Here is a 24447-nt window from a genome sequence, read left to right as displayed (position 1 = left end):
GCAACTTAGCAGCAGCAGCAGCAGTGATAATACTTCCTCATAGCTAAGATAGCTACAAATAATAGCAGTACTTTGCCACTGGCAACATCTGAGTCCAAGTAAAAACCAATTAATTGAAATTTCCCTGTTTATAGTTCTACCACACATTTAGGTAATCCTCTGTTACTGAGTCACCTTGTCAAGATTCTGGAATTTAAAATAGAACTTTAGTGTTAGTAGAATAAACATTTGCTATTTTATCTTTTCATGAATAATTTCAAAGATCAATAGTATGTGTTATATACATGATGTGCAAATCTGTAATTTTGTTGGAATTCAGATTTGAATTGTGGCTAAGTCAGCCCCATCTGTTACCTTAGTGAGTCAAATTAGTCCCATTAAAAACCGTATCTCCAGGTTTGAGTCTGGGTTCTCCTGAAAACAGAGCCTGAGACAGTGTCTTTCACGCAGGTGATGCATTTGCAAAGCCATCTCAAGCATCACAGGAAGGGGATGGAGAGGAGGAGGCTGCTGTCAAAACGAACTAGAGAAAACGGAATACACAAGGAAGAATGTCCGTAGAGAGCTGTGCTGGAGAATTAGGGATGCAGCTCCCTGAAACCTGGTTCTGGCAGATGTGTGAGAGACCTGTGAATTGTATTCTCAGGCTTTCTACTCAGAGTAGGAAAAAGAGGCAGGGTTTATCTGTTGACTCCAGGTCCCTATTGGCCAAATGTGAGCTTTAACTGCTACAAGTACAGGTCACACATGTGTAAGGGATGCACATTCATCAGGAAGAGATGCTTTCCTTAGGCATCCCGTGTTGCAGCATCAGAGAATCCCAGAGCAAGAAGCAAGCAGCAGGCAGCACGGGTTGGAGGTGAGACGCTGTCAGACTGCAGCTACGTGGAGCTGACTGGAGCCTCTATGCGACTGCTTGTCACACCGTGATGGAAGTAGCAGGGAGGCGAGGTGGATTTCGAAGCGGTATACAAGAAGCTTCCAATATATTAAACAACGTCCTTTTCTAAAGACTAGCTATTTCTTATTTCTGATGAATCTGAGCATCAGATGAGCATATGAGAATCTTCTGCATGTAATATTTTCTGTCTTAAGTGAAAGATGAGAATAAATACAAAAACTGGTAGAATAAAGTGAAATTTATGAAGAAAAGTGTCTAATATGAGTAGTTCTCTTTTGTAAATTGATAATACAAAATTTCTTGTGTGGCAGATTAAACTGATCTATGAAAATTCAGCAGCTTATCATCATTTTTTATATGGTCAGATTGTGATTTAAAAGTTCTGAAACAATCAATTATGTATGATATAAGGGAGAATATAAGTAATATTAAACTCAAGAAGAAAACAAATTAGCCCATTTGCAATACAATCATTCTCTTGGTACTTAAGCTATAAGTCATCTAACTTCTATACAATATTTTGAAAGTTACTGTTCAATTTAATCATCTTGAGAAAGATTTACTGAACCTCCAGGAGGTATATAGGAAAAATACTAAGGATTAAGACAGAGAAGATGTATTTTGGACTTGTTTTGGTTCCTATACTGTTTCATGACTTTGGAAATAAATTTGGATTTTGGAGGATTTAATCTTCTCACCTTTAAATGAGAGATTCAATCAATGGACTTATCACTTCTTCAATCCGTGCGATGCAGTGGGTCTTCCTGATGTAGACCCTCTATTGTGACTGTCATCGTCTCAGTGTGAAACCAATCTCACATTCATCTCTATCTCGTGTCTCCTATGTCTTACATCGCACATAATTTTAGAACCGTCTTTCCAAGCCTGAGCCGCTGAATCTTTACAGAAGTATAAATGCCCGTGTTGCTCTAACTATCCCTAGCATGCCCTTGCCTTTTCTAGCTGACATTTCACTGTCCAAAAAATTCTGTTTGCATCTGAATCATAAATGTGTTCCAAGACTTTCATAGTTTTCCTTAAAAGCATATGTAAATGACACTGACTTCCTTGAGCTTATCACTATAAATGTCGACCTTATAATAATGCTTTATAAGTTTTCATTTTATATTCAGCCAAAGGCAATTAAAAGTACCAGTTTCTGTCATTTATTGGAGTCAGGATTTTTTATCATTTAGAAAAAGTTCCGCTTAAATTGTGGAAGTAAAACATTATGCAGCTTCTTATTGCTTGCTGTCATTTTGAGAGACATAGTTTTATAAAATATTGAATTAAGTTCAGAAATAGCATTAGGAATGCAGTTTTTCTGGGCCTGCCTGGCAGTTAGTGCTGAATTTACTTGTACTTACGGATCACTCTATGTGCTGTCAGGGTTATTGGTTAATTTCAACTTTTGCCATTTCTTGAAACTGAACTGTGATACTGTCACTCTATTATAAATTCAGTTCTCACAAAATTGCAGGTTTTTACATTCTTCTCATTGTTTTTCCCTCATTTAAAGACCAAATTTTTAAAGACTAGGCAAGTATGACACTGACAGAGAAGAAACCAGCAAAGAATATGCCAGAGGAAAGGGATCATTAAACACGCTGTCCTTTCCCGGTGGTAGGACACTGTGATCACACGGCATCTTGTGTGCAGCTTCCAAGGCTTAACAGGACCACTGAGGGCTTCGGCATCCAGATCATTGCTATGGCGCTGCCTTTTGGCAGCTGTTACGATTATTATCCTTGTTGTGATGAAGATTATTCCCTGGATGTTATTTTTGGCTCAGGTGTTGTTGGCGTAATCTTCCTCAAGACCAGTGAAAGCCAAACCAGAACAGTGACCTGGGAACAAGCCCAGGGTAGAGCTTTGTCTGACTCTTCCATGGAATGAATGCTTGATAATCACTACATTTTAAAAGTATGGAAATAAGAGTCATTTAAATTTTGTATATCTGATAGTCATTCCTCTTCCTATTGCTTAATATTATAGACAAAAATATGCTGGTGGCTCAGTCGGTAAAGCATCTCCCTGCAATGCAGGAGACCTGGGTTCAATTTCTGGGTCAGGAAGTTCCCCTGGAGAAGGAAATGACAGCCCACTCCCATATTCTTGCCTGGAGAATCCCAAGGACATGGGAGCCTGGCAGGTTACAGTTCATGGGATTGCAAGAGTTGGACACGACTTAGCACTATCTTTTATCTCTTTTATTTTTTTAACATAACAATAAACAAAACTAAGTCAAAGCCTTATTTTTCTATTGGCTTTGTTTTTTATTCTCATGTTCAGTTTGCTAAAAGTGGGAATAAGCATACTTTCCCATTGAGTTGTGAAGATCAAAATTTGAATGAGATTTTATACTATGAATATGTGTATAAACCCCATACTTTAATAAATGTGTGAGACTTTTAAAATAATATTGACCTGGTCCATCCTAGCTTTGCTGCTGCTGCTGCTAAGTCGCTTCAGTCGTGTCCGACTCCATGTGACCCCATGGACTGCAGCCCACCAGGCTCCTCCATTCATGGGATTTTCCAGGCAAGAGTACTGGAGTGGGCTTCCATTGCCTTCTCCATCTGATGTGTTAGGTATGTAGATTCTAGAGGACCTGCAAGCGTGTGATGATTTTTCCTTAAACACCATAGTTTTAAAAGCCTTCTCTAATTTAAGAGCGGTTTCAAGCTGCAATGATATTTGGAGGTCAACCAACGCATCATGCAAAGATGTAGCCACTACTGTTCAGAACATTTGTCTTCTGACTGATGTATTTGCATGCAAGAATTTCACTTACACAATGAACAAAACCACTTACTATGTAGGCAGAAATGACAGTGATGTGTTAAAATGATACCTTTTTGCACACTTTCTTTAAGAAAAAGTGAGCATTAGAGTGTTAGAGAGTGAATGTTTCTCTTTAAAGCATGATGACCTTGTCAAGATGTTGACAAAGAGGTGGCAGGTGAGTCTGTTGTGCATGGGTCAGCAGGCTTTGGGCTTCTCAAAATTAACATCCACTACTGTGCCTACTTCATTTCTCAGTGGGAGACTCTCTGAGGTTTTTGTATAAGAAGATGTACCACAAATTGGGAAAATAAAGATAATTGACAAAGAAAAACCTCTATGAACTGTCTTAGTGTCTACTTACCTCCTACAAAGTGGCACTGTAAACATTTAAATGCAGATTTTAGCTAGAACTGATGCTGAATCACAGCAAAGAATTGGACCTTCCCCAGCAATCATCAGAAATTTTTGATGCCTATTTCTATTTTTTTGTTTTCTATGCAACTTTTTACCTTAGCATCAAACTACTCAAAATCATCCTTTTTCATTTTACAAGTTAAAGTGTCAATAAGCATACATTTTTGTATTATCTTCCTCTGCCAACCTTATATAGCTAATTCTGTATTAAATAAAACAAACAAGCTGCTCATATAGTGTAAATTTTAAATTACATTATTAACTTGCTTTGTGGTTAATAATACTTGTCCTAGCTATCTTGCAGTGTTACCAAAACAAATGAGAATTTTGTGTGGGAAAACATTGAAGCCATGTCTGCAATGAATTGTCCAGATGCCCTTTCGGTACTAAAGTATCATTTTTTTTTTTTTTTTTTCTGCTGCTGGGATTGTTGCCACCAAATGGTCCTCAGCTGTCAGCTTCAGAATTGATTTGACTGGAGAGATGCCTCAGGTCCATGGTCCTATTCCATTTTCAGGGTAGGGTGCCTCAAACATCAGTTGTTAAAGATAAATAAAGGCCTGGCCCTCTCCTTGATTCAACATAGTTACAGAGATACCTATTAAATTTGCTAAGGCTGTTATTAGGACTACATTACACTCTGATTTCTCCTTGCCATATCATGCACCCTTTCTTTAGATTTACTGCTACATTTGCTATACACTTAAAATGGTCAAAGCAGCTAATTTTATGTTATATGTCTTTTATCACCTCTAAGAGGAAACAAACTGCTGCTGCTGCTAAGTCGCTTCAGTCGTGTCCGACTCTGTGCAGCCCCATAGACGGCAGCCCACCAGGCTCCCCCGTCCCTGGGATTCTCCAGGCAAGAACACTGGAGTGGGTTGCCATTTCTTCCTCCAATGCATGAAAGTGAAAAGTCAAAGTGAAGTCGCTCAGTCGTGTCCGACTCTTAGCGACCCCATGGACTGCAGCCTACCAGGCTCCTCCATCCATGGGATTTAGAGGCAAGAGTACTGGAGTGGGTTGCCATTGCCTTCTCGGAAACACACAGGTCCTACCTCATGAAATAGACTAAAGAAGCTTAGATAATACAAGTTTTGTTACACTGGATACTTTTAAACCACTGCATTGAAAATCTCCAAAAACAAAACTATTAAGCAGTTTGGATTTATGAATTTGTGCAGTTCTTCCTTTTGTTGCAAATAACCTTCAACACTTTCCTCAACTTTGATATACATGCATATATCAAAGATATATAGATTTCATTGATATTCAAAGCTCCATGTATAAAGGAAAGGAATATCAGAACAACTAGGGGAGAAAACGATGACAAGCAAATACGATGTTTTAGAATCAGAGTATAGAAATAATATGAATTAGAAAAATTTATATTATTGCTTTTGTGTTGCTTTTGTGTCTCTGAAGTACCTTCCAGCAAAGCTTCTGCTTTTCTAAAGCTTCCTTTCATTCTTCAGTTCTACCTATTCTCTCTAGTTCAAGATGCTGTTTTAACCAAAAGTAGATTAGAGGCAACTGATAATGAAATATCAGTTTACACACACACACACACACACACACACACACACACGCATGTGCACACACACAATCGCCTGTATTTATACGCCTATTTGAATCTGGAACCATACATGTGACCTGACTACTTCAAGAGTCATCACTGAATGCTGCCATTTGCAAGGTCAACTAAAAAAACCACGAAATTTCAAAACTGTAAGAAAAAATAAATAACTCACAAAACCTCCATCATTAACCATCATTCCATTCATATATGAGTCTATTGCCCATACTTCCATAAGATCTACCAGGTTCAGACGATGTATAATCTCATTTATGCTACTGGTATTTATACCGATGAAGTCCCAGGTATAGTTTCCCTGTGTTTGAAATAAATTCATGGTTATTAAACCAAGGGATGGTTTTGACTGGTGGGAGGAAACATTTGAAGTAATTAAAGAAAAATAAATAATGATAATCTTGTAGTATAAGATGACCAAAAGGAAATTATCCTCCACTGGGGTTTCAATATGAAATTATCTCAATTAATTAAGTTAGATTTATCATACAATGTAACTCATGGCAACAATGTAGCTAAACATGAATTTATTGTCTTTTGGAAATATTGAAACAGACTGAAAATTAAATTCTCAGAAATATGCTCTCATATTTGAATTTTCACATAATGTGTTAAAATTTGTTTAAAACTATATTCAAGATTGCATTATTAAACATTATCATTTTTAAGGGAAATCTAGATGTTTTCCATCCACAGAGTAATGAGCAGGAATCTTAGTATTCTACACAGTGGTTCAGGGTTCCTCTGCATTCCATTCATGTTTGAGATCTAGAAATACTTCACAGTCCAAGCAGAAGGGTAGGAAAATGAATCGGAATGGCTTCCTTTTTCTATAATTCTATTATCTTTCCCCATGATAATCAGGCAATTTTGAAAAACTAGTCTTAACTATCTGAAAGCAGAAATACCATATTTAAGGACGAACACAAAGGTTAGCTTGTCCTTTCTATTATTCAAAACAGAATAAAAATATATTATTTTGAAACAATAATATGTTCCACCTAAGAAAAAATAGAAACAAAATGCGCAAAAAGAACAACAGAACTCTAACCAGGGCCCTGCTTCCCAGATATTTAGATGGTTAAGACAATAACAAAATCATTCTCCTTGGTTCACCCATGATCAAGATGCTGAAAACAGTTGGACGGTTGGGACTGACACCATCTTGGCTTAGGAAAAGGAGATAAAGGGGATAGAGGCTAAAAAAAAAAAAAAAAAAAGAATGAAAGAAAAACAAGTCCCAAGGTGACAGGGAGATGGTAAAGAAAAGAAAGGCAAGAGTGTGAATATTCAATAATGAACAGAGAAAGGATGCAGAAGGGATGAGGGGAAGGGGAAAGTGAGTGGAAGAGGGAGGGAAGGAATTGAAGAGAGAAGGAAAGTGAGACAGACAGAGACAGGAATATGAAAATGCAGTAGCAGCAAATGAGACCAGAGGTTGAAAAGACCAAGAACAATTAGACTAAGATAAAATAAAGATTTGCAAGCAGACTCCCAACAGAATCCTGCTACTCTGGGCCCCTGGATCACACTGACACCTGCAGATCCCAGCAGACCCAGGCAAGGCCCACAGCTGCGGTAGGTTCCTCGGTTCCAGGTTCCCAGAGACACCCTGCCAACCCAGGGCACCTTCCCCCTGTGCAATGGAAGCTCCAGAAGCCTCAAGTGGCTCCACAACTCCCTCAGCTCTGAGGTACTGTAGGGTCCCCAGGAATCCAGAGATAATTCATTTTGACTCCTGATCTTTCCTACAGCCCCGGGTGGTTACTGAGGCCCCAGGTTTGCACAGGCTTCCACAGCCCCAGGCTACGGGCAGGTTTCCCTGGACCCAGCTCCTGGCTGACCTTCTCAGGGCAAGCTGTCATGGCACTGGACAATTTCTAGGGCACCATGCCTTCATGGACCACAGACTTGTTGTGGTGAAGGGGCCTGCGTAACTCAGTGAAGCTATGAGCCAGGCCATGCACCTGTGCTGTAACCCACTGTGACAGGTCATAGTGAAAAGTTCAGGCAAAATCTGGTCACTGGAGAAGGAAATGGCAACCCACTTCAGTATTCTTGTCCAGAGAAGCAATGCTGTTTTTACTCACTAAGTTGTGTGCAACTCATTTGAGACTGCATGGACAGGCTCCTTTGTCCATGGGGTTTCCAAGGCAAGAATACTGGGGTGGGTTGCTGTTTGCTCCTCCAGGAGAGCCCCATGAACAGTATGGAAGAGCAAAAAAGATAAGATACAGGAAAATGAGCCCCTGAAGTTAGAAGGTGTCAAATACACTCCTGGGGAAGAGTGGAGGGCAATTACTATCAGCCACAATAATCATGAATCAGTTGGACCAAAGAGGGATAACTCTCAGCTATGGATGTCTCTGGGGGTGAAAGCCAAGTGTGATGCTATAAAGAATAACATTGCACAGGAACCTGGAATGTTAGGTCCATGAAGCAAGGTACATAGAGCATGCTGAAGCTGGAGATGACAAGACAGAACACTGGCATCTTAGGAATCAGTGAACTGAAGTAGACAAGAATGGGAGAATTGAATTCAGATGACCAGCATATCTTCTACTGTGGGCAAGAATCCCTGAGAAGAAATGGAATGGCCCTCATAATCAGCAAGAGTCCAAAATGTAGTACGTCAGTGCAATCTCAAAAATGACAGAAAAACCCCTGTTAGTTCAAGGCAAACCATTCAAAATCACAGTAATGCAAGTCTGTGCCCCAACCACTGATGCTGATGAAGCTGAAGCTGATCGGTATTATGAAGACCTACAAGACCTTTCAGAACTAACATCAAAAAAGATGTCTTTTTCGTCAAAGGGGACTGGAAAGCAAAAGTAGGAAACAAAGAGATATCCAGAATAACAGGCAATTTTGGCCTTGGAGTACAAAATTAAGCAAGACAAGGCTACCAGAGTTTTATCAAAAGAACACTTTGGTCAAATAAAACACCTTTTCCCAACAACACAAAAGACTCTACACATGGCCATCACCAGATTGTCAATACTGAAATCAGATTGATTATGTTCTTTGCAGCCAAAGATGTAAAGCTCTATACAGTCAGCAAAAACAAGATCCAGAGCTGGATGTGGCTCCTATTATGAGCTACTTATTGCAAAATTCAGGCTTAAATCGAAGAAAGTATGGAAAACCACTAGGCCATTCAGGTATGACCTAAATCAAATCCCTTTTGTTTATACAATGGAAGTGATAAATAGATTCAAAGGCTAGATCCCATAGACAGAGTGCCTGAACAACTATGGATGGAGCTTCATAACATTGCACAGGAGGCATTGACCAGAACCATCCCAAAGGAAAAGAAATGCAAGAGGACATAGTATTTGTCTGAGAAGACTTTACAAATAGCTGAGGAAAGAAGAGAAGTGAAAGGCGAGAGATAAAGGGAAAATACCCAACTGAAGGTAGAGTTCCAGAGAATAGTAAGGAGAGAGAAAAAGGCTTCCTTAAAAGAACATTGCAAAGAAATACAGGAAAACAATAGAATGGGAAAGACTAGAGATCTCTTCAAGAATATTTGAGACATCAAGGGAACATTTCACGCAAACATAGATACAATAATGGACAGAAATGGTAAGGACACAACAGAAACAGAAAAATTAAGAAGAGGCGGCAAGAATACACAGAAGAGCTATTTAAGAAAGGTGTTATCAGAGAAGGCAGTGGCACCCCACTCCAGGACTCTTGCCTGGAAACTCCCATGGACAGAGGAGCCTGATGGGCTGCAGTCCATGGGGTCGCTAAGAGTCGGACACGACTGAGCGACTTCACTTTTACTTTTCACTTTCATGCATTGGAGAAGGAAATGGCAACCCACTCCAGTATTCTTGCCTGGAGAATCCCAGGGACGGGGGAGCCTGGTGGGCTGCCGTCTCTGGGGTCGCACAGAGTCGGACACGACTGAAGCGACTTAGCATTAGCATGACCCAGATAATCACAAAGGTGCAGCCACTCAACTAGAGCCAGACATTCTAGAGCCTGAAGTCAAGGGGGCCTTAGGAAACGTTACTGCAAGCAAAGCTGGTGGAAGTGTGGAAATGTCAGCTGAGATACTTATAATCCTAAAAGATGCCGATAAAGTGCTGCACTCGATGTGTCAGCATATTTGGAAAACTCAGCAGTGGCCAAGGACTAAGAAAGGTCAGTATTTATTCCAATCCCAAAGAAGAAGAAGACAAAAAATATTCAACCTACTGCACAACTGCACACATTTCACATGTTAGCAAGGTTAGGCTCATAATCCTTCAAGCTAGGCTTCAACTGTACATGAACCGAGAACTTAAGAGGTGTACAAGCTGGGTGTTGAAGAGGCAGAGGAGCCAGAGATTCAATTGCCAATACAGTTTGGATTATGGAGAAAGGAAGGAATTCCAGAAAAAATTCTTCATTGACTATGGTGAAGCCTATGACTGTATTGATCACAAAAAACCTGTGGAAAATTCTTAAAGAGATGGGAAAACCAGACCATGTACCTCTCTTCTGAGAAACCTGTATGCAGGTTAAGAAGCAACTGAATCAAATATGAGACAACTGATTGGTTCAAAATTGGGAAGAAAGCACGACAAGACTGTATATTGTCACTATTTTTTAGCTTATATGCAGACAACATCATGTGAAATGCTGAGCTGGATGAATCATGAGCTGGAATTAAGACTGTCAGGAAAAATATCAACAACCTCAGATATGCAAATGATACCACTCTAATGGCAGAAAGTGAAAAGGAACTAAGGAGCCTCTTGATGAGGGTAAGGAGGAGAGTGGAAAAGCTGGCTTGAATCTCAAAATTAAAACAACTACAATCATGGCATCCAGTCACATCACTTTATGGCAAGTAGAGAAACAGTGGAAACAGTGACTGCAGCCATCAAATTACAAGACAAAACCTCCTTGGAAGGAAAGGTGTGACAAACCTAGATAAGGCATTAAAAGGCAGAGACATCACTCTGCTGACAAAGATCTGTGTAGTCAAAGTTACGGCTTTTCCAACAGCCATGTATGGATGTGAGATTTGGACCATAAAGAAAGATGAACACCAAATAATTGATGCTTTCATAGTGTGGTGCTGGAGAAGACTCGAGAGTCCCTTGGGCAGCAAAGAGATAAACCAGTCAATCCTAAAGGAAAACAACCCTGAATATTCACTGGAAGGATTGTTGCTTGAAGCCCCAGTACTTTGGCCACCTGGTGTGAAGAGCCAACTCATTGGAAGAAACCTTCATGCTGAGATAGACTAAAGGCCATCAGAGGATGAGTGGTTAGACAGCACTGCTGACTCAATGAACATGAATTCGAGCAAACTCTGGAAGATGGTGGAGGACAGAGGAGCATAGAGTGCTACAGCTTGTGTGTCCCAGAGTCAGAGAGGACTTAGCACCTGAACAATAGTGACAGTCAGTGGCCACAGTCAGGCTACAAAGACACTGGAAGGGATGCTTAATCATCAAACGTGCAAACACCAACATGGTCCACAAAGATGATGAATAATGAAGGAAAAGGGATGAACAACAAACGAAACTAACCCAATTTTAATGGCAGATCATAAAGAAATGGAGATATATTAACTGCGTAACAAAGAACTAAGGATAATCCTTTAAAGTGAAATTACATGAATTACAAGAAAACACAGATATACAGGTAAATGAAATTAGGAAACCAAAGAAAAACATGAGAAGTTGGACAGATGAAGAGAAACTATTAAAAAGCAAAAACAGAAGAAATCTTAGAGTTCAGGAACATCATGACTGATTTGAAGAGTTCAGCAGAGAACTGCAACAGCAAATCCAACATAGTAGAAAAAGAACTAGCGGATAGGAAGAAAGGTTATTTTAAGTCACACAGTCAGAGTAACATAAACAACAACAACAAAAACAAGAATGAAAAAGAGTTAAGAGAATCCATGTGACTTGTGGGATATATCATTATTGTAGTCTCAGCAGGAAAAAACAGGGAGGGAAGGGGACAGAGATCTCTAGTCTTTCCCATTCTATTGTTTTTCCCTATTTCTTTGCAGTGATCACTGAGGAAGTCTTTCTTATCTCTCCGTGCTATTCTTTGGAACTCTGCATTCAAATAGGTATATTTTTCCTTTTCTCCTTTGCATTTAAATTCTCTTCTTTTCACAGCTATTTGTAAGACCTCCTCAGAAAACCATTTTGCTTTTTTGCATTTCTTTTTCTTGGGGATGGTCTTGATCCCTGCCTCTTATACAATGTCACAAACTTCCATCCAGAGTTCTTCAGGCATTCTGTCTATCTGATCCAATCCCTTGAATCTATTTCTCACTTCCACTGTATAATCGTAAGGGATTTGATTTAGGTCATATTTGAATGGCCTACAGGTTTTCCCTATGTTCTTCAATTTAAGTCTGAATTTGGCAATAAGGAGTTTATGATCTGAGTCACAGTCAGCTCCCAGTCTTGTTTTGCTGATTGTATAGAGCTTCTCCATCTTTGGCTGCAAAGAACATAATCAATCTGACTTTGGTATTGGCTATCTGGTGATGTCCATGTGTAGAGTCTTCTCTTGTGTTTTTGGAAGAAGGTGTTTGCTATGACCAGTGCATTCTTTGGCAAAACTCTACCAGCCTTTGCCCTGCTTCATTCTGTACTCAAAGGCCAAATTTGCCTGTTACTCCAGATATTTCTTGGCTTCCTATTTTTGCATAACAGTCTCCTTTAATGAAAAGGACATGTTTTTTGGGTATTAGTTCTAGAAGGTCTTGTAGGTTTTCACAGAACTGTTCAACTTCAGCTTCTCCAGAGATCTCTTCAAGAAAATTAGAGATACCAAGGGAATATTTCATACAAGGATGGGCACAATAAAGGACAGAAATGGTATGGACCTAAAAGAAGCAGAAGATATTATGATGAGGTGGCAAGAATATACAGAAGAATTGTACAAAAAAGATCTTCACGACCCAGATAATCACGATGGTGTGATCACTGACCTAGAGCCAGATATCCTGCAATGTGAAGTCAAGTGGGCCTTAGGAAGCATCACTATGAACAAAGCTAGTGGAGGTGATAGAATTCCAGTTGAGCTATTTTAAATCCTAAAAAATGATGCTGTGAAAGTGCTGCACTCAATATGCCAGCAAATTTGGAAAACTTAGCAGTGGCCACAGGACTGGAAAAGGTCAGTTTTCATTCTAATCACATGGGAAGGTAATGCCAAAGAATGCTCAAAAAATAGCACAATTATACTCATCTCATATGCTAGCAAAGTAATGCTCAAAATTCTCCAAGCCAGGTTTCAACAGTCCGTGAACTGTGAACTTCCAGATGTTCAAGCTGGATTTAGAAAAGGCAGAAGAACAGAGATCAAAGTGCCAACATATGCTGGATCATCAAAAAAGCAAGAGAGTTCCAGAAAAAACCATCTACTTCTGCTTTATTGACTATGCCAAAGATTTGACTGTGTGGATTACAACAAACTGTGGAAAATACTTGAAGAGTTGGGAATATCAGACCACTTGACCTGCCTCTTGAGAAATCTGTATGCAAGTCAGGAAGCAACAGTTGGAACTGGACATGGAATAACAGACTGGTTCCAAATTGGGAAAGGAGTACGTCAAGGCTGTATATTGTCACCGTGCTTATTTAACTTGTATGCAAAATACATCATGAGAAACACTGGGTTGGATGAAGCACAAGCTAGAATCAAGATTGCTTGAAGAAATATCAATAACCTCAGTTATGCAAATGACACCATCCTTATGGCAGAAATCAAAGAAGAACTAAAGAGCCTCTTGATGAAAGTGAAAAAAGAGAGAGAAAATGTTGAACTAAAACTCAACATCAAGACAGTATGGTACTGGCACAAAGACAGAAATATAGATCAATGGAACAAAATAGAAAGCCCAGAGATAAATCCACGCACATATGGACACCTTATCTTTGACAAAGGAGGCAAGAATATATAATGGATTAAAGACAGTCTCTTTAACAAGTGGTGCTGGGAAAACTGGTCAACCACTTGTAAAAGAATGAAATTAGAGCACTTCCTAACACCATACACAAAAATAAACTCAAAATGGATTAAAGATCTAAACGTAAGACCAGAAACTATAAAACACCTAGAGGACAACATAAGCAAAACACTCTCCGACATACATCACAGCAGGATCCTCTATGACCCACCTTCCAGAATATTGGAAATAAAAGCAAAAATAAACAAATGGGACCTAATTAAACTTAAAAGCTTCTGCACATCAAAGGAAACTATCAGCAAGGTGAAAAGACAGCCTTCAGAATGGGAGAAAATAATAGCAAATGAAGCAACTGACAAACAACTAATCTCAAAAATATACAAGCAACTCCTACAGCTCAACTCCAGAAAGATAAATGACCCAATCAAAAAATGGGCCAAAGAACTAAATAGACATTTCTCCAAAGAAGACATACAGATGGCTAACAGATACATGAAAAGATGCTCAACATCACTCATTATCAGAGAAATGCAAATCAAAACCACTATGAGGTACCATTTCACGCCAGTCAGAATGGCTGCGATCCAAAAGTCTACAAGCAATAAATGCTGGAGAGGGTGTGGAGAAAAGGGAACTCTCTTACACTGTTGGTGGGAATGCAAACTAGTACAGCCACTCTGGAGAACAGTGTGGAGATTCCTTAAAAAACTGGAAATAGAACTGCCTTATGATCCAGCAATGCCACTGCTGGGCATACACACTGAGGAAACCAGAAGGGAAAGAGACACGTGTACCCCAATGTTCATCGCAGCACTGTTTATAATAGCCAGGACATGGAAGCAACCTAGATGTCCATCAGCAGATGAATGGATAAAAAAGCAGTGGTACATATACACAATGGAGTATTACTCAGCCATTAAAAAGAATTCATTTGAATCAGTTCTAATGAGGTGGAGGAAACTGGAGCCTATTATACAGAGTGAAGTAAGCCAGAAAGAAAAACACCAGTACAGTATACTAACGCATATATATGGAATTTAGAAAGACGGTAACAATAACCCTGTATACGAGACAGCAAAAGAGACACTGATGTATAGAACAGTCTTTTGGACTCTGTGGGAGGAGAGGGTGGGATGATTTGGGAGAATGGCATTGAAATACGTATAATATCATATATGAAACGAGTCGCCAGTCCAGGTTCGATGCACGATACTGGATGCTTGGGGCTGGTGCACTGGGACGACCCAGAGGGATGGTATGGGGAGGGAGGAGGGTTCAGAATGGGGAACACATGTATACCTGTGGTGGATTCATTTCGATATTTGGCAAAACCAATACAATAGTGTAAAGTTTAAAAGTAAAATAAAATTTAAAAAAAATAAATAAATAAAACTCAACATTCTGAAAACTAAGATCATGGCATCTGTTCCCATCACTTCATGGCAAATTGATGGGGAAACAGTGACAGACTTTATTTTGGGGGCTCCAAAGTCCCTGAAGATGGTGACTGCAGTCATGAAATTAAAAGACACTTCTTGGAAGAAAAGTTATGACAACCTAGAAAGCATATTAAAAAGCAGAGACATTACTTTACTAACAAAGTTCTGTCTAGTCAAGGCTATGGTTTTTCCAGTGGTCATGTATGGATGTGAAAGTTGGACTATAAAGAAAGCTGAGCACAGAAGAATGTGTGCTTTTATACTGTGGTGTTGGAGAAGACTCTTGCGAGTCCCTTGGACTACAAGAAATTCCAACCAGTCCATCCTAAAAGAAATCAGTCCTGAATATTCACTGGAAGGACTGATGCTGAAGCTGAAACTCCAATACTCTGGCCACCTGATGGGAAGAACTGACTCATTTGAAAAGACCCTGATGCTGGGAAGGATTGAAGGTGGGAGGAAAAGGGGATGACAGAGGCTGAGATGGTTGGATGGCCTCACTGACTCAGTGGACATGAGTTTGAGTAAACTCTAGGAGTTGGTGATGGACAGGGAGGCCTGGTGTGCTGCAGTCCATGGCGCTGCAAAGAGTTGGACATGACTGAGCCACTGAACTGAACTAAACTAAGTGGACAGAAAGCTTATTTAGAAAAGTAAAGCCTAAAAGCTTCCTGAATGTGGATAGAGATTTAGACATTTAAGTTCATCAGGTAATGGCTTCCTAATTTCAAATACAGACCATTCTCTCCTAGGTACATTAATAATAAAATTCTATGATATAAAAGGTGAATTTCCCTGGTGACTCAGTGGTAAAGAATCTACCTGTCAAGTTAGACGATGTGGGTTTAACCCCTGGGCTGAGAAGATCCCCTGGGGAATGAAATGGAGACCCAGGCCAGTATACTTGCTGGGGAAATCCCATGGACAGAGAAGCCTATCAAACTACAGTCCATGGGGTCGCAAAGTTTCAGACATGACTTAGCAACTAAACAACAACTATAACAAGTGAAAAGGAACTAAATTGCCTCGTGATGAATATTAAAGAAAGAATGTAAAAACTGTATCGAAATTCAGCATTCAAAAAACTAAGATCATGGAACCATGTCCCATCACTTCATGGCAATTAGATGGGAAAAAAGTGGAAAGAGGGACAGATTTTAATTTTGTACTGTGGCCTGACAGGTTCCTCTGCCCCTGAAATGTGCCAGACAAGAATACTGGAGTGGATAGCCAATCCCTTCTCTAGGGCATTTCTCCAACCCAGAGATGCAACCTGGGTCTCCATTGCAGACAGGTTCTTTACCATCTGAGCCACCACCCAGTCATGATAAAGAACTCAATCTTGTAAGTTTTGCAACAACATGGATGAACTTGGAGGATATTATGCTAAGTGAAATTAGACAATCAGTGAAACAGAAACACTTTATGATATCACTTATATGTGTAATTTAAAAATAAAGCAAAGTGGTGAATATGGCAGCAAACAGAGTCACAGATATAGAGAGCAAAGTTAGTGGTTACCAGTCTGGAGAGGGAAGGGAGAAGGCATAAGATAGATTTAGGGATATAAAAGGTTCAAACTGTTAATACTATGTATAAAATAAACTACAAGGATATGTTGTGCAACCTAGGAAATATAGCCAATACATTATAATAGATGCAAATAAATGATAATCTTTAAAAGTTGACTATGTCGTATCTGAAACCTATATATTATATATCAACCATGCCTTATTTTAAATATGGGAAAGGAATTGAATAAACATTTTTTGAAGAACAGATAAACCTCACCAATAGAATACATGAAAAGATGCTCTACATCAAGATTCATCAGAAAAATACAAATCAAGACCACAATGAGAAACCAATTGATATCTATTGGGATGAATATTATAAAATATACAAAACATGATAAGGTTTGGTAAGGCTGTGGAGAAAGGAAACTCTTGTGCACTATTGGTGAAAATGTAAATTAAAATAACCTCTGTGAAAAACAGTATAAAATTTTCTCCAATATTAATAATAAGACTATCACATGGTCTAGCAATTTCACTTTCTGTATGAGTGAGTGCCCAGTTGTGCCAACTCTTTGCAACCCCATGGACTGTAGCCCATCAGGCTCCTCTGTCCATGGAATTCTCCATGTATACATATATATAATATATACATATATTATATATATATATATATATATTTGAGGAAAATGAAATCTTTATCTAGAAAATGATGTGTGCTTCAATGTTCATTGCAGCATTATTTGCAGTAGCCAAGCCATTAATAGGTGTCTATCAACAGATCAGTGTATAAATAAAATGATATACATATTAATGTTTGTATTATATATATTTATTATTTAGGCATAAACATAGCATTCAGCCACAAAAAGTAATCCTTCCCATTTGAAACCATATGGATGGAACTTGATGGCATTATGCTAAATTAATCAGACAGAGAAAGGCAGATACTGTATCTTGCCACTTGGAAGTTGAATCTAAAAAAGACAAATTTGGGAAATCCCTCGTGGTTCAACGGTTGGGATTTGTTTCACTGCTGTGTTCTGGGTTCAGTCCCTGGTCAGAGAAGTAAGATCCCACAAGCCATGTGGCAAGACTTAAAAAAAAAAAAAAAAAAAGATGGATTCAAAGAATAAGACAGTGGAATGGTGTTTTTCAGTGGCTAGGAAATAAAAGAAGTAGAGAGACAATGGTCAGAGTGTCAATCTTCCAACTATAACAGGAATATGTTATGAGGATCTAGAGTCCCTTGGACTGCAAGGAGATCAAAGAGTCCATCCTAAAGAAAATCAGTCCTGGGTGTTCATTGGAAAGACTGAAGTTGAAGCTAAAACTCCAATATTTTGGCCACCTCATGCGAAGAGCTGACTCATTGGAAAAGACTCTGATGATGGGAAAGATTGAAGGCAGGAGGAAAAGGGGACGACAGAGGATGAGATGGCTGGATGGCATCACCGACTCAGTGGACATGGGTTTGGGTGGACTCTGGGAGTTGGTGATGGACAGGCAGGCCTGGCCAGCTTCAGCCCATGGGGTCAAAAAGAGTCAGACACGACTGAGTTATTGAACTGAACTGAACTGAATGTATGGCAGGGTGATTATAGTTAATGGCATTACATAATTGAAAGTCTATATGATAATAAATCTTACATGTTATCACACAAAGCAAAATGGGAATTATTGAGGGGGTGGAAGTATTAACTATCCCTATTGTGGTAATTTTTTTACCACATTTGATACATGTATCAAATTATTATGCTGCACATCTTAAACTTACATATGTTATATATTAATAATATCTAAATGAGGTTGGAAAACTTTAAATAGAATTATAATTTTTAAAGATAAAATAAATTGATACAAAAGGGCACAAGCTGAAAAAAACCAACAAAATACTGTTAAGCAATTATCCTTCAATTAAAAATGCATATTTTTTTTTAATGGAAAGGAAAATAAAGGGAAGGCTAGGATCCATATTTAGTAGATGAGGACAAGCTGACGCTAGCTTTTTTTGGAAGCTTTCTTAAGGACAGAAATCATATTTCAATTTTGTCTCATTCTCTCATGCAGGTAATTGTCAGTACACAAAAGTAAGATTAAATGTTGTTAGAGGTAAGCTGAAATAGTAACCTAAAAAATTAGTCCACTAAAATTGTATATTAAACAAATGAATGACAGTTATTCATGCACCACTGAGTCCAGAATCCTTTTGCAGCTTGAAACTGTGGTTTCTAGATACTACAGTACACAGTATCACTAGTTGGATCTGCCTTGACTTTTTCTGACAAGTCTTTACTGAGGACAATCACTGATGAGTTACAGTAAACGCACTGAGGGATGTTAGCTTGGTTCTTCATAAACCTAACATGACTAAACATTTAACCTCACCCTGCCATGCTTTTGGGTTTCCCTCATTGCTCAGGTGGTAGAGAAGCTGCCTGCAGTGCAGGAGATCTGTGTTTCATCCCTGGGTCGGGAAGATCCCCTGGAGAAGGAAAAGGCAACCTGTTCCAGTATCCTTGCCTGGAAAATCCCTTGGACAGAGGAGCCTGGTGGGCTGCAGTCCATGGGGTCGCAAAGAGTCAGGCATGACTGAGTGACTAACACACACACACACTGCCATGCTTTAAACGAAACAGGAATAAAATAAGACAGTAAAACAAATAAAGTGCTGCTTAAAAGCGATGTCCTGACCTTGAATGAGTGGCTTTTCTATTGCAGATAGCACAAGTTACTTTTTGGAAGCAGTCATTTATCAAATGGTGCCCTCTGAATGCTAATTAATGTCTAATTGATAGGCACTTTACCCTCCGAAGAACTTACTTGCCTTATTCAGCATTTTACCAGAATGACAATTTTTTTGACAATGAAATCTTTCTCATATAATAAACTGTCCTCTTCAGGGTCATGCTACACAGATCAGCAAGGCATGTCCCTTCCAAGGTCTTTTAATTAATTTTGATTAATTTGGTTTGTGACAGATACCTACTACTTAGCTTTAATTACAGAGAATGGATCATCTAATTCAAATGGACAAGTTTCAATGATAGCTTAAAATCATTTCTTTCTAGCATATTCATATACCAAACTGTCAGAGTTTACCAAATAAGCCCTAGGAAAAGTGTTCTTTGCATTCAAGATTTGAACACTGTCCATTGCTTTTTTGGCTGCCATTAAATGAGACTTGCTTCTAAGCTGCAAAGTCTGAAACAGGCCATCTGCTTCTGCTCAAGGGCCCAGTTGCTCAAGTTTATGCCATTGGTACTTGGATGCAACAGTTAAAATGTCTCTAAACAGTTAGTATATAGGAAGTCATATGTTTGCATTTTAAAAGTTGATCCCAATTAAAAGACAAAATTCAACCTTAAAATTATTTTAAAAGTACCATCAGTCTAAAATCGTGGAATGTATAGCTGAAGACTATTTTTACTTCCCACAAATTTTCTACCAAATTGAATGTCTTCAGGCAGTATTTTAAAGTTGTGATTATAGTATGTCAACTATGAGATAAATTGATTATCGGCATTACAAGCTATTGAAAAATTGCCTGTGATTTCCTAAGCAAAAGTTTGTCATCAACACAAGCAAAACCAAAGAACTATTGCAAAAAAATAAATATTATTATAGTGTTCATTCTTAAAGACTCTCTAATTAGCTCTAGTGAGGCAAAAGTTTATTTATTTGCATAAATAAACTTGAATCTCAACTTGATTTGTTACTCATTCTGTGACTTTGTGGTAGCTATTTCACCCTTTTGTTCTGCTGACTTTTAAAAAAGTCACAAATTGAGAACTGCGAGTTCAATTTTATTTGGGGCAAATAAACCTCAGATAGCTCTGGTGATCTGCTCCCAAGGGGTATGAGGGAAGGATAGCATATATGTGACTTTGGTGAAAGGAGAGTATACACGGTCACACACATATTTTTCTAGAAGGTTTCTACCAGCCTTGTGAATCTTTCGATTAGTCACGGGGAACAGTCATCACTACAAAGCATTGTGGTTCTTTTCTAGATGTGAGGAGATACAAAAACTAAGCTCATAAGTCAACTCCTAGAAACATCTAACTGTCTGAGGACCTGTTCTGCCAGTTTTCCCCTGATCACAGAGGGCCTCGTTTCTGCTCAGCACCCTGAATTCCCTTCTGGGGGTTTTGAAGGTCAGCAGTTGCACAAGCAGCACAATCTAATCCTTGTGGACATAGATGGCAAGCACCCATGGCAAGTGCCAACGTACAGCTGAACGCTCTTAATCAAACCATGTAAAAGGTAAATTTAAACTGTGTCCATTGAAATACAAAGTGAGTACATTAGATTATATTTCAATTGTATATGCATATATGTAACAATATGTACATCTGAAAAACACAAATGTATGTATAAATCAATAGTACCATTTAGCTATGCATGCTGCTGCTAAGTCACTTCAGTCGTGTCCGACCCTGTGTGACCCCATAGACGGCATCCCACCAGGCTCCTCTGTCCCTGGGATTCTCCAGGCAGTAACACTGGAGTGGGTTGCCATTTCCTTCTCCAATGCATGAAAGTGAAAAGTGAAAGTGAAGTCACTCAGTCGTGTCCGACCCTCAGCGACCCCATGGACTGCAGCCTTCCAGGCTCCTCCATCCATGGGATTTTCCAGGCAAGAGTGCTGGAGTGGGGTGCCATTGCCTTCTCTGTTAGCTATGCATAGTCTTCATCAAATATATAAGAGTTTTTTTTAATTTATTTATCTTTAGGAGATGATTTATCAGTAGACCTTTATTTCAAATTATTTCTGCTTCTTCAAAATAACTTTCGCTGTCTTAGAATAGGTGACCATAAGTGCATAGGTTTATGTGTGGGCTCTCTCTTCTGCTCCATTGATCTATATTTCTGCTTTTTTGCCAATACCGTGCTGTCCTGATGAGTGTAGCTTTGTAGTATAGTCTGAAGCCAGAGAGTTTGATTCTCCCAGCTTTGCTCTTCTTTTTCTAGATTGCTTTGGTTATTCAGGTCTTTTGCATTTCCATACAAATTGTAAAAAATTTTCTCCTAGTTGTGTGAAAAATGCCATTAGTAATTTCATAGGGATTGCACTGAATCTACAGACTGCATGGTATAGTTATTTTCCCAGTATTGTTTCTTCCAATTCAAGAACATGGTATATCTCTCTCTCTGTTTCTGATTTTTTTTTGTTTATTTTATCAGTATTTTATAGCTTTTTGAGTACAGATATTTTGCCTCTTTAGGTAGGTTTATTCCTGAGTGTTTATTCTTTTTGTTGCTGTGAATGCAAGATATTTCTATGCATTAATTTTGTATCCTGAAACTTTACCAAATTCAGGTATGAGGTCTAGTAGTTTCGTGCGAGAAGCTTTAGAGTTTTCTGTGTACAGTGTCATATAACTTGCAAACAGTGACAGTTATAGTTCTTATTTTCCAATGTGGATTCCTTTTTTATTTTCTTCTCTGATTGCTATGGCTAGCATTTCCAAAAATGTGCTCGAAAATAGTAGCGAGAGTGGATATGCTTTCTTGTCCCTGATCTTAAGGGAAGTGCGTTTAGTTTTGCACCACTGAGAATGGTGTTTGCTGTGAATTTGTCATATATGGCTTTATTATTTTGAAATAGATTCCCTCTATGCCCATTTTCTGGAGAGTTTTTATCATATGAATGTTGCATTTTGTCAAAAGCATCTATTGAAATGACAATTTTTTTTATTCTTCAACTTGTTAATATGACTTATCAATTTGATTTCTCTATATTGAAGAACCCTTGCAACCCTGAGACAAATACCACTTGGTCATGGTGTATGATCCTTTTAAAGTATTATGGGGTTTTTCTGTTAGTATTTTGTTGACAAGTTTTGTGTCTATATTCATCAATGATATAGGCATATAATTTTCTTTTTTGTGTGATATCTTTGTCTGGTTTGGTTATCAAGTGATGGTGGCCTTATGGAATGAGCTTGGGAGTACTCCAGTCTCTTCAATAAGTGGTGCTGAGAAAACTGGACAGTTAAGTGTAAAAGAATGAAATTGGAATACTCCTTAACATCAGACACAAAAATAAACTCAAAATGTATTTAAAGCCTAAATGTAAGACTGGACACTGTAAAACTCTTAGAGTGAAACATAGAACACTCTCTGACAAAAATCACAGCAAGCTCTTTCTTGATCCACTTTAAAAAAAAAAATGGCATATAGTTAAACTTAAATCCTTTGTACAACAAAAGAAACCACAAATAAAACAAAAGGACAAGCCTTATAATAGGAGAAAATATTTGCAAACAAAGAAACTGATAAGGAAATAATCTCCAAAATATGCATACAGCTTATGTAGCTCAATAGACCACACACACACACACAAACCTAGTCAAAAAACAGACAGATGTAAATAGACATGTCTTTGAAGAAGACATATAGATGGATAAAAAAGCATATTAAAAAAATGCTCAAAATCACTAATTATTAGAGAAATGCAAGTCAAACTACAGTCTGAATGGCCATTATCAAAAAAAAAAAAAAAAAAAAGCTAACAATGAATCCTGGAGAGGTTGTAGAGAAAAGAGAATCATCCTATATCGTTGTCAGGGATATCCGGTATGGAGAACAGTGTGGAGATTCCTTAAAAACTAACAACAGGACTACCATGTGACATCGCAATCCTACTTCTGAGCAAACACCCAGAGAAAATAAACCATAATTTGAAAAGATGCATTCACTCTAGGGTTCACTGCAGCACTGTGTACAACAGCCAGGACATGGAAGCAATCTAAATGTCTATTGATAGAAAAGTAGATAAAGAGCATGTGGCACATATATACAAAGGTATATTACTCAGCCATAAAAAGAATGAAATAACGCCGCTTGATGAAACATCAAACGGCATGGACCTAGAGATGGCCATACTGATGAAGTAAGTCAGACACAGAAAGACAAATATCACATGATATCGTTTATATGTGGAAACTGAAAAAAGGTACAAATTAACTTATTTACAAAACAGCAGTAGAGGCATGAAGGTAGACATCAAGCTTATGGTTACTAGGGAATAAACAGATGTGAGCGATAAATTGGGAGATTGGGATTAACATACGCACACTACTATATATAAATTAGATAACTCATGAGAAGCTGCACACAAGGAACTCAACTCAAAATTCTGAAATGGGCTATATGGGAAAAGGATCTAAAGAAGAATAGATGTATGTATATGTACAACTGCTTCACTTTGCTCTACAATTTAAGCCAATACGACATTGCAAATCAACTATACTATAATAAAATTAAAAAAAAATGATCTGTGCCATGTGGGGGTGAACTTCTTAACTCTAAATTTTTAGAAACACTTGTCACAGCAGCCTGCAGTCGTTTCTCTGTTTGTTCTTCGAGCAGATGTGGAACTCCCACAGTGCTTGAGAGTGTTCTTGCCACTTTCGTACAATTAACACCTAGCACAGAGCCCAGGACATACCAGTGCTTAATACAGGCTTATCGAATAAAAGTTAAAACGAACAGACATCCTCTCCCCTAGACATAATTAGTTTGGACAAAATATTGATTTGGGGTGAACAGAATTTAGGTTTGAATTCTAAAGACAGGAAGAGTCAAACAGCAGACTTAAATTATAACATACATGAGAATCATCAGGGCCTGGGGCATATGAAAATGTCTATTCTGATTCAGGAGATATAAGGGCCAGCCTGAGGTTTTGCGTTTCTAGCAGACTCCAAGGTAATGCAGTAACTGATCAGACCATTACATTTTGTGTAGCAGGTAACTAAACCATCTATTCATCTAAATAATAATGAGTTAGTTGAAACATTTTCTGTACATAAAAGCAATTCCAGCAATTGTATGCTTTGAAGAATACTGTTTTT

The sequence above is a fragment of the Bos taurus genome, chromosome 14 (genome assembly GCF_002263795.3).
Source record: "Bos taurus isolate L1 Dominette 01449 registration number 42190680 breed Hereford chromosome 14, ARS-UCD2.0, whole genome shotgun sequence".
Taxonomy (NCBI): Eukaryota; Metazoa; Chordata; class Mammalia; order Artiodactyla; family Bovidae; genus Bos; species Bos taurus.
This window is presented reverse-complemented; position numbering follows the sequence as displayed.